At 39.5% G+C, this 11480-nt stretch overlaps 1 pseudogene; it reads right to left on the bottom strand.

Moving 5' to 3' along the window:
- Nucleotides 1–3048: 3048 nt before the first annotated feature.
- Nucleotides 3049–10991, bottom strand: LOC128050518 (putative gustatory receptor clone PTE01; annotated as a pseudogene).
- Between the last annotated feature and the right edge of the window lie 489 nt (nt 10992–11480).

The following is an 11480-nucleotide window of genomic DNA, read 5'->3' as shown; positions in this document are numbered from 1 at the left end:
TCAGGGAACTAAGACCATTGGAACTAAGATGTTACATGCCATGGGGCCATACCCATGTCCCATACTGTGGAGAAGTTTGCTATTGCTGCTGCTGCTGCTAAGTCACTTCAGTCGTGTCCGACTCTATGTGACCCCATAGACAGCAGCCTGCCAGGCTCCCCCGTCCCTGGGATTCTCCAGGCAAGAACACTGGAGTGGGTTGCCATTTCCTTCTCCAAGGCATGAAAGTGAAAAGTGAAAGTGAAGTCGCTCAGTCGTGTCTGACTCTTCACAACCCCATGGACTGCAGCCCACCAGGCTCTGCCATCCATGGGATTTTCCAGGCAAGAGTATTGGAGTGGGGTGCCATTGCCTTCTCCGGTGGAGAAGTTTAGAAGACTTAAATCTGTTTCAGAGAAGGCTTTGAAGAGAAGGGGCTTATTTGGTTTTATGATAAGAGGGAAGAGGTAAGAGAAAAAAATTTAATATTTCATGAGTTTCACTCTGTGTCATTCACTATCTTAATACTCAAGATATTTCTATATATTAATCTTTTTGATTGTCACAAAAATTTATGAGGCAGATACTTATACACTTGACACAAATAGTGAAACAGCACACATGAGCTCAAATAATTGGCCGGTGTTATACATGTAGTGAAACTACGTCTGAATTCAGAGTGCATGATTTTTTTTTTTTTTATTAAATTTTTTTTTTCTATTTTTTTCTTTTTGGCTGCATCCAGCAGTATGTGGGACTTTCATTTCCTGGCCAGGGATTGAACCTGGGCCCTCTGCAGTGGAAACGTAGAGGCTTAACCACTGGGCCATGGGGAAAGTCCCATGATTTTTATAACTACACTATATTGCCTCCAGTGACCAAAGAATTCTGAAGAACCAGTTAGAGAAAGCAGGCTTATTTGTGGTTAGACAGGGAACTGCTAGGGTCAGCTGAGACTGAGACAGCATTTTGGAGTGACCTTCACTTGGCATCTTCTAGGCAAGCTCCAGATATCTTTTCAATTATCCACAGAATATGAACTCCTTATCTTATGGAAGGAGTGTGGTTACAAGGGAAGGAAAGAATCCATTTAATAAAGTATAAGACCTAATTAAAAAAGACACATGCACCCCTGTGTTCATTGATGGACCTAGAGAATGTCATACAGAGTGAGGTAAGTCAGAGAAAAGCAAATATTGTATATTAATTCATATATATGAAATCTAGAAAAATAGTATAGATGATATTTGCAAAGCAGAAATAGAGACACAGGTGTAGAGAACAAATATATGGATACCAAGGGGAAACGATGGGGTGGGAGGAATTGGGAGACTGATATTGACACATATATACTACTTATACTGTGTATAAAATAGATAACCTACTGTATAGCACAGGGAGCTCTACTTAATGCACTGTGATGACCTGAATGGGAAGGAAGTATGTACACGTATAACTGATTCATTTTTCTGTATAGTAGAAACTAATACAACATTGTAAAGCAACTATATTCCAATAAAAATTTAAAAAAAAATGAGACCAATACATACAGCTCGTCGTTAGCAATATATGCATATTAATAGTTTGATTCAACTGAAATAGTTATGGTTTATTGAATCGTTTGTTACTCTGTGCAGGGAACTCTTTGAAACACTTTATAGCTCCAACGTATTTACTCTTCACACACAAAAATTTTGAGATACCTCTTTTCCAGCTGGAACCATGAAGTGTGCAGAAGAGAAAAAAAAGGAGGTTCCTACTGTGCCTGAAACCCCTAAGAAAAAGCAAAAGAATTTCACAGAGCTTAAGATTAAGCACCTGAGAAAGAAGTTTGCCCAAAAGATGCTTTGAAAGGCAAGGAGGAAGCTTATCTATGAAAAAGCTAAGCATTACCACAAGGAATACATGCAGATGTACAGAACTGAAATTTGGATGGCTAGGATGGAACAAAAAGCTGGCAACTTCTATGTACCTGCAGAACCCAAATTGGCATTTGTCATCAGGATCAGAGGTGTCAACGGCGTGAGCCCAAAGGTTCAAAAGGTGCTACAGCTCCTTCGCCTCCGGCAGATCTTCAGTAGCACCTTTGTGAAGCTCAGCAAGGCTTCAGTTAACATGCTGAGAGTTGTGGAGCCATACATTCCCAAGAGATCGAGCAATCAACACGTTACCTGTCAGGGCAATTTGCTTCTTGCTGATTTTTCCATAACCATGTCTGTTACGGACTTCAGATTTGGGTACCTCTGGCGTGCTGCAATTCATGGGGTCGCAAAGAGTTGGACACGACTGAGTGACTGAACTGAACTGAACTGAACTGATGAAGCAATGTATGGCTCCACAATTCTGTGAATGACACAGAGTGAAACACATGAAATATTAAATATTATTTTTCTCTTACCTCTTCCTTCTTATCATAAAACCAAATAAGCCCCTTCTCTTCAAAGCCTTCTCTGAAACAGATTTAAGTCTTCTAACCTTCTCCACCGGAGAAGGCAATGGCACCCCACTCCAGTACTCTTGCCTGGAAAATCCCATGGATGGCAGAGCCTGGTGGGCTGCAGTCCATGGGGTTGTGAAGAGTCAGACACGACTGAGCGACTTCACTTTCACTTTTCACTTTCATGCCTTGGAGAAGGAAATGGCAACCCACTCCAGTGTTCTTGCCTGGAGAACTATTCATCTTTTGAGGATGCGTGGGCTACCAAAGATAAAATATAGAATCTCCATAGATATTAATGAGATTCATTCAAGGAGTGATTTTGATACAGAAGACTCTTAGAATTCCCCACTGTCATATTAAACCATGTGTGTTTGCACATGCTCAGTCTTGTTTGACTCTTTGCAACCCTGCAGACTGTAGACCACCAGCCTTCTCTGTCCATGGGATTTCAAAGGCAAGAATACTGGAGTGGGTTGCCATTTCCTCCTCCAGGTATCTTCCAGACTCAGGGATTGGACCTGTGTTTCTTGTGTCTCCTGCACTGGCAGGGGGATAAACTGTAAAGAGAAGTAATATTCAGGTAGAAAGTGAGGAGAGACATGAAGTCCATAAGAGCTATAAAAATGGTGTCATGAGAGAGGTGGAATTTTTAGATCTCCAGGTTTAGTTTTGCTACATTTTTTAGTATACACGCAAATCGGTTGCGAGGTCCTAAGTTGAGTTTGTGCTACCAGGAACCTCCACAGGGCCCTTTGGATGTCTTGGTTCCTCAGGCTGTAGATGAAGGGGTTCAGCATGGGGGTGACCACAGTGTACACCACCGAGGCTGCTGCATCCTTCCTGGGAGATTGTGAGATGGCTGAGCTGAGGTACACACCAAGACCTGTTCCATAAAATAAGCAAACAATTGCCAGCTGAGAACCACAGGTGGCAAAGGCTTTGTACATCCCACCTGATGAGGGGACTCTCAGAATGGAGACAAGAATTTTATAGTAAGAGAAAATGTTTCCTGAGATAGAGGGAAAACCAGTCAAGGCACCGATAGTATAGCTGACTATGTTATTGGTGAAAGTGTCAGAACAAGCAAGGTTGAGCAGTTGAGAAGGGTCACAGAAGAAACTAGAAATTTCTACATCCTTGAAACAGGTAAGTTGTAACACAATCACATTGTGCACCTGGGAGTCCAAAAGGCTAACACAAAAGGACACCAAAACTAAGGAGCAACACAGGCATGGGTTCATGATGACCATGTAGTGCAGTGGGTGACAGATGGCCACAAATCTGTCATAGGCATCACAGTAAGAAGCATACAATCTGTACGTGCAAAAAGGATAAAAATAGACATCTGAGTCAGGCAACCTGAATAGGAGATGACTCTGCTGTGAGATTGGATGTCCACAATCATTTTGGGGACTGTGGTGGAGATGAAACCTATGTCAACCGAGGACAGGTTGGAGAGGAAGAAGTACATGGGGGTGTGGAGGCAGGGGTCAGAGGTGACGGCTAATATGATGAGCAGGCTCCCCAACACGGTGACCAGGTACATGGACAGGAAGAGGACACAGAGCAAAGGCTGCAGTTCTGCATCATCTGAGAGGCCCAGGAGGAAGAATTCTGAGACACTTGTTAGATTTCCAGTTCTGTGTATCTCGGACACCTTTGGAAAAAGGAAACAGGGCTGGAAACAAAGGAAATAAGTAAACGGGCATTGAGACTGTGTCCATATTTTGGATTCAAGCAACTTATTTCTAAGATTATACACTCCTGTTCCTCCAGCAATATTTCTCACTATGACAAATTCTATTTGCTTAGAATTTTTCCTCCTTAGTTTCTGCTAGACACATCTGTCTACAAACTCTTAGATTATAAAACTCCACATAAAAGTGAAAGGGAACAAGAACATTAGAATTAATACATCTATGATCTCAGTTAAATACAGCCTACTTCTTTAGAAGTAATACAGAAAGAGAAATTCCCTTCCCCCTTTAAGAAAAAATATAATTCAAAGAAATGAAACATATTTGTATAAATCTTATTTAAATTAAATTCTAGTTGTTTCCTTTATTTGGAATATTTTTACATCTCTATGAAATGAAGAAATTATTCATCTGGATTCTAAACTAAAAATGAATGTTTACAATCAGAAAACATATTTAAGTGATATTCAGAGTTTTATTATTGGTTTTCCTGTCTTCCCTCCTTCATGAAATAAGTGATTACTCACTTATCAGGGTTGCATTTAAAAAATCATTTAGTATATACTTCATTTGACTTTGGTGGACTTAAAAATTTGATCTGTATGGTTTAATTCAGCACACGTGATCATACAGAATTAGTGACTATAATTATGACATTAGCATACAGAGCATTGTCAATGATTAAATGATAATGAAATTTTAGAAACGTTCTTGAAATTTTTTTTTAATCGTATACAGTGTTTGTTTTCCTACCAGCTCAGTTAAATGTCTAATGTGTGAGACCACTTTACATTTTTTGGAGTCCATTCTTTGCTGGTGAACTAATACTCCTTTTTTTTTCTTTTTTTTTTTTTTTCAGTTTATTGAAGTGATTGACAAAATTGCTTATATTTGGGTTTTGCCACATGAAGTTTATGAAAACTTGTACAAAATGATGATTTACTACAATACAAATTGTGACTACCACAATCAAATTAATTAATGTATGTCACCTTACATAACTTCTATTTGTGCTCACGTGTTTGTGGTGTAAGGTAAACAAACCTCTCATAGCAGATTTCAAGAACACAATACGAAATTATTAATTATAGTCATCAGACTGCATATTAGATCCCCAGAATGTATTCATTTTTTAGCAAAAGTTATATCCTTTGACCAACATTTCTCTACCTTCTCCACCACTAGGCCTCACAACTACAGCTCTTTTTAAAAACTTCTTATTAAAAAAAAATCTTATTTTATATTGGGGTGTAGTCAGTTAACAATGTTGTGATAGTTTCAGGCAGACAGCAAAGGAACTCAGCCATACATGTAAATGTACCCATTCTCCCTCAAAATCCCCTTCTGTTCACACTACCACATAACATTGAGCAGAGTTCCCTGTGCTATACAAAAAGTCCTTGTTGGTTGTACATGTGTACCTTTGGCCAATTCATGTCGATGTATGGCAAAAACTATCACAATTTTTAAATTATCTTCCATTAAAATAAGTAAATTAATTAAAAACATAAATGTAACACAGAACAAAAAAAAATATAACAGAGGGTTCATGTTGATTCCTCTCTAACTATCTCCCCTCATGCCTGAGTAATATCCCATTGTTTATATACACTCCACATTTTCTTTACCTGTTCATCTGTCAACAGACATATATCCATATTCTATTTCAAAAAATATTGCAATGACAAGGGAGTGTGTTGTGAAAAAGATTTAAATAGAATAATGCAAACACATCTGAGCAGTTTCCTTATCTATGAAATTGTGATAGTAATTGAACCTACCAATAGGACCATTGCAAGAAAGTTTTAAAAAATCATTTATATTGATTAGAGCAGTGATGTTCAGTTCCATTTCATCAATTATTTACATGTGCTTATTTAAAAATGCTTAGTTACCCTGACCTTAGTTAGCCTGCTTAGTTAGCCTAGAACCGATTTCAGCACCTCTATAGGTGAGTGTCTCACTGCCTTAGAATGAATATTGCCCAACACTTAGAAAAGACTCCATGAATATTATTGATTAATACTGTCATGAATACCACACTTATTCTTAAAATATAAACATGTAATAATATTTCTTCAGATCCCACATATTGTAGAAATTTGAAACATTAATGATAAAATTTAACTTCTCTTGGAACCTCAGTTCAATCCCACTTCCCTGCATACATGTCCCCAAAGCAACCAGTGTGATGAACTTGACATATGTTTTCTTGTAAATGTTTTCATAATGTCAATATTCATTTACATATCCATAACCAGCTTCTAGGGTTTCTGTAGTAGCTCAAACGGTAAAGAATCCACCTGCAAAGCAGGAGATCTGGGTTCAATCCCTGGGTCAGGTAGATCCCCTGGAGAAGGAAATGGCAACCCACTCCAGTATTTTTGCCTGGAGAATTCCATGGATAGAGGAGCCTCATGGACTACAGTCCATGGGGGTGCAAAGAGTTGGACAAGATGGAGTGACTAACACACATACAACCAGCTTTTAAAAAATCTTCCCTAAAAAAATAATATCCATACTGCCTCTGAATGCACTTCGTTACCACACCATTTGGTTAAGTCTCTTGTGAAGTACATACAACTACATCAAACAGTTTTCTGACACACATTATTACATAAGGAAAGACAGCATTTTCTTCAGTTGGTAAATTTATATAAATTAATTTCACTTTAACAAATTTAACACATTTAAGTGCAGTAATACATAATTTGATATATTTTGAAAAAGCAAGAGAGTTCCAGAAAAACATCTATTTCTGCTTTATTGACTATGCCAAAGCCTTTGACTGTGTGGATCACAATAAACTGTGGAAAATTCTGAGAGATGGGAATACCAGACCACCTGACCTGCCTTTTGAGAAATCTGTAGTCAGGTCAGGAAGCAACAGTTCGAACTGGGCATGGAACAACAGACTGGTTCCAAATAAGAAAAGGAGTACATCAAGGGTGTATATTGTCACCCTGCTTATTTAACTTCTATGCAGAGTACATCATGAGAAACGCTGGACTGGAAGAAACACAAGCTGGAATCAAGATTGCCGGGAGAAATATCAATAACCTCAGATATGCAGATGACACCACCCTTATGGCAGAAAGTGCAGAGGAACTAAAAAGCCTCCTGATGAAAGTGAAAGAGGAGAGTGAAAAAGTTGGCTTAAAGCTCAACATTCGGAAAATGAAGATCATGGCATCCGGTCCCATCACTTTATGGGAAATAGATGGGGAAACAGTGGAAACAGTGTCAGACTTTATATTTTTTTGGCTCCAAAATCACTGCAGATGGTGATTGCAGCCATGAAATTAAAAGACACTCTTTGGAAGAAAAGTTATGACCAACCTAGATAGCATATTCAAAAGCAGAGACATTACTTTGCCAACTAAGGTCCGTCTAATCAAGGCTATGGTTTTTCCTGTGGTCATGTATGGATGTGAGAGTTGGACTGTGAAGAAGGCTGAGCACCGAAGAACTGATGCTTTTGAACTGTGGTGTTGGAGAAGTCTCTTGAGAGTCCCTTGGACTGCAAGGAGATCCAACCAGTCCATTCTGAAGGAGATCAGCCCTGGGATTTCTTTGGAAGGAATGATGCTAAAGCTGAAGCTCCAGTACTTTGGCCACCTCATGCAAAGAGTTGACTCATTGGAAAAGACTGTGATGCTGGGAGGGATTGGGGGCAGGAGGAGAAGGGGACGACAGAGGATGAGATGGCTGGATGGCATGACTGACTCGATGGATGTGAGTCTGAGTGAACTCCAGGAGTTGGTGATGAACAGGGAGGCCTGGCATGCTGCAATTCATTGGGTCACAAAGAGTCGGACACGACTGAGTGACTGAACTGAACTGAACTGATATATTAAATAAATATTTAGTTTACATTACATATATTATTTTTATTTATATCAGTTCCTGCTTCTAACAATCCAATGAACATTCTTGTACATTTCTCTGTTTCAGACAAATGGATATTAGTACATAACATGTGAGTGGTAATTAGTTAAGTTCTCTCAGTGGGTGCATAACCAGTTTGGTATATGTGTGCTCAGTTGTGTCTGACTCCATGCGACCCCATGGACTGGAGCCCGCCAGGCTCCTCTGTAAGGATACAGAGGAGCCAGGCTCCATGTAAGAATACTGGAGTGGGTTGCCACTTCCTTCTGGAGGGAATCTTCCCAACCCAGGGATCAAAGCTGGGCCTCCTGCATCACAGGTAGATTCTTTGTTGTCTGAGCCACCAGGAAAGCTAATTCCCTGTACTCGTTTCAGTGCAAATATAATATTCTGTCAACTGCATCCATGCCATTTTCACCTTGTATAGGAAATCTTCTCAACCTTAAATTTCAAAGCTGGACTGCAGTTTGCATGATTATTCACTGAAAACCTTACAGTCATCCATGTTAGTGCCATTATGTCCTCTGTAAACTGCGACCTCAGTCCCATGATTCGCAGATTCTCACTGAACCAAAAGAGGATGAAGGAATTACATCACCTATGGGAGCCAAGTAGGTTTGAAAAGAAACACATTAGCTACAGTGGAGATGACTGAGAGCTGGTGCAGGAAAAAGCAGATCAGTGATAAGAGTCCTGGGTCTTTCATCCTTGTAAGTGAAATATGTGCAATTATCTCAAGCTCTCTGTGCTTCTCTTCTTGGACATGAAGATCTAACACCTACTCTAGAATACATGTGGCACCAGAGGGAAGTTGGAAACAATAAATACTTGGTCAGTTGTATAAAGAATTTTAATCATTATTGGGATAATGTGTTTATTAATAGGGCTTTCCATGAGGTGCTAGTGGTAAAAATCCTGCCTGCCAATGCAGGAGACATAAGAGATGCAGGTCAGAAAGATCCCCTGGATGAGGGCTTGGCAACCCACTCCAGTATTCTTTCCTGGAAAACTCCACTGACAGAGGGGCCTGGCAGGAGACAGTCCACGGGGTAGCAAATAGCTGGATACAACTGAAGTGACTTAGTACACATGCATGTTTATTAATTAAGTGCAATGCCCAAAATGTAATGATGTATCATGGAGTATATGACAGAGAGTTCAAAGCCTTTCCTATCTCAGAGGTGGAGCACAGATAACATCAAATCCTAAAATATGGCTAGGCATGTGAATTAAAATGTGCATGTCCTCTTCTTTTCTAACTCTTTCCCCCCATATTTACCAAAATTTCTTAAATGACTTCTCAATGATTGAATGTTGCAGATGCTATTAAATGGAAAATAACAAGTCTCAAAGGAAGTCCATGAAATAGACAGAAACAACCAGTGTTTTAACTTTTCTCTAGTCCTGTGGGACTTTCTGAAAAGGATGAAAACACTGACATAATTGGTCCACCGTGTGGACCATATTGCTCACATGTTGTTTCCATGAAAAAAGAGTTTATTCAACACTTAACTGGGTATTTTTATCCTTGGTGTCTCTTCTGCACCAACAAGATATAGGTTTTGGGGAATCAGAAATAAATGAGCCTCACTCAGTTCTCTTAGTCTAGGAAGAATATACTTGTAGAAACAAAAATAAAATGTCCTGTTAGGGATGTAAGGAAACCACAACATCAGATCTAGAGATATTTAAACCTGATGATATGACAAATAGCCTTATCATTATTAGTAACAAAATCAAATTTGTATTTTTCCATTTCTTTGTGCGTCCATCACATAGTTATTGCATTGAGGGTGAGCCTGTTTGCTTAGTCCCAATCCAGTGGTTCTGTATTAGTGAGGAATCCCTCAGTTGATAATTCTAAATCTCAAAGATTCTAAGAAATTACCCCACAGTACACTAAGAATGAGTGAAGCAAACAGGATTCAAAACTAAATGTTTTTCTTCTCTGAGTCCCATGCCCTAAATTTCATTGTTTATAGACTTTCTGAAAGTTTTCAGCAGAGGTAGAGAGGTATAACTATGGATACATCTGGAGTATATGATTTTAAATGTTTTCATTTTCCTTAATAGGACTGGACCCTAAGACTGATTTTGTGTCTCTTTCATGATTGACTTAGCTCATTCTAACTATAGAGGAGAAAGTGGACAGGTGAAGTGAAATCAAAGAACAGCATCAACAGAGATCTACCCTAAAGTATCAGGTGCCAGTTATTTCTATGGCTTCATCTGTGATCTCAGACATTCTTCCTATAGTATATGTGGCAAGTGATACCTGCCCAACACTGTGCCCTCCAGACAACTCCAAGGGGAAGGGCACAGTAAGCAGGGAGTCTCTGCCAGGAAGTGACAGGACTGTTTGGGTGAAAAGGGGAAGTCTGCCCTGATGCTCTGTGTCTGGAGTCAGTCTGCCCAGATTGACAGGCTTCAGACTTGGCTTTAACACTTTAACATGAAGTGGTAGATATGACATAAAATGCTCTGCTTCTTTCCTCTCATTTAAATAATAATAATGTGTGCACTAATAATTTGGGAAAGATTATGCAGACAGAATCAAGCAAGAAACATAAAACGTGCCTCAGAGCCTGATACTTAGGAAGCCTTGAATAACAGTACATGATGTTATGATGAGCTTTATCCTCCTCATTTTCATCATCTGTTCATCACCATTTCATTTTATTTAAATGTGTGAAAGAAAGTTTACAGAGACTCATTAGGTGCTCTGATGGGAAGGATGCCAGTCAGAACCAGAACCAGTAAGGCATACGCAGAACTCTGAATGAGAGTTCTCATATGCCAACCAGAACCAAATACATAAATTTCAAAAGTCACTATTCCAAAACCATGTAGATGGGTGTCTTCCTACCTTTCTATGAAAACTATCATATTTGTTGCTCTTGAGGAGGAAATAATGCTGAAATAGTTCCGCTGTCAACCACTGTCTCCCTCTGCACTTACTGGGCTGGGCTGCATCTCTGCTGGAGCATGACCAAGGAGCACAGACTCACTGTCCCTCTCCTGCCTGGTGTGTGATGAAGTCTCAGGGTCCCTCCTCAGGATGGGCAGGAAGACATATTCAGACTGGACCTTCTGATGCAGGTTCCTACCAAGGATGGAGACATAGGTGTGGACTCACAATATTAGAACAGGCAAACTAAAGAGCTGGAGGCACTGGCCAATTATTTTTAATGGTATGACCTCAGGGCTCAATGCCCAAAGCTCATCATTAGTCAGTTGGTCCATGTTATCCCAATCTCTGGAGATTTGTTAATACAGAAAGGAAAAGGAGAAAAGTGAACGTCCTGGAAATGTCCCTCCTCTCCTCAGGTGGTTGTGCACCTCTCCGCTTTACTTCTTACTTCCAAGTTGCAGGAGGATAACATAAAATTCAGACTTTTTTCTCAATTTAATCACACACTGTGTGATTTTTGATATTTGTAAGTCTCTTTATTTATCATGAAATCTAGGCATTTTAG

This window comes from Budorcas taxicolor, chromosome 7 (assembly GCF_023091745.1).
Source record: "Budorcas taxicolor isolate Tak-1 chromosome 7, Takin1.1, whole genome shotgun sequence".
Taxonomy (NCBI): Eukaryota; Metazoa; Chordata; class Mammalia; order Artiodactyla; family Bovidae; genus Budorcas; species Budorcas taxicolor.
The sequence above is the reverse complement of the archived record's forward strand: the minus strand, read 5'-3'. Positions and strand labels throughout refer to the sequence as shown.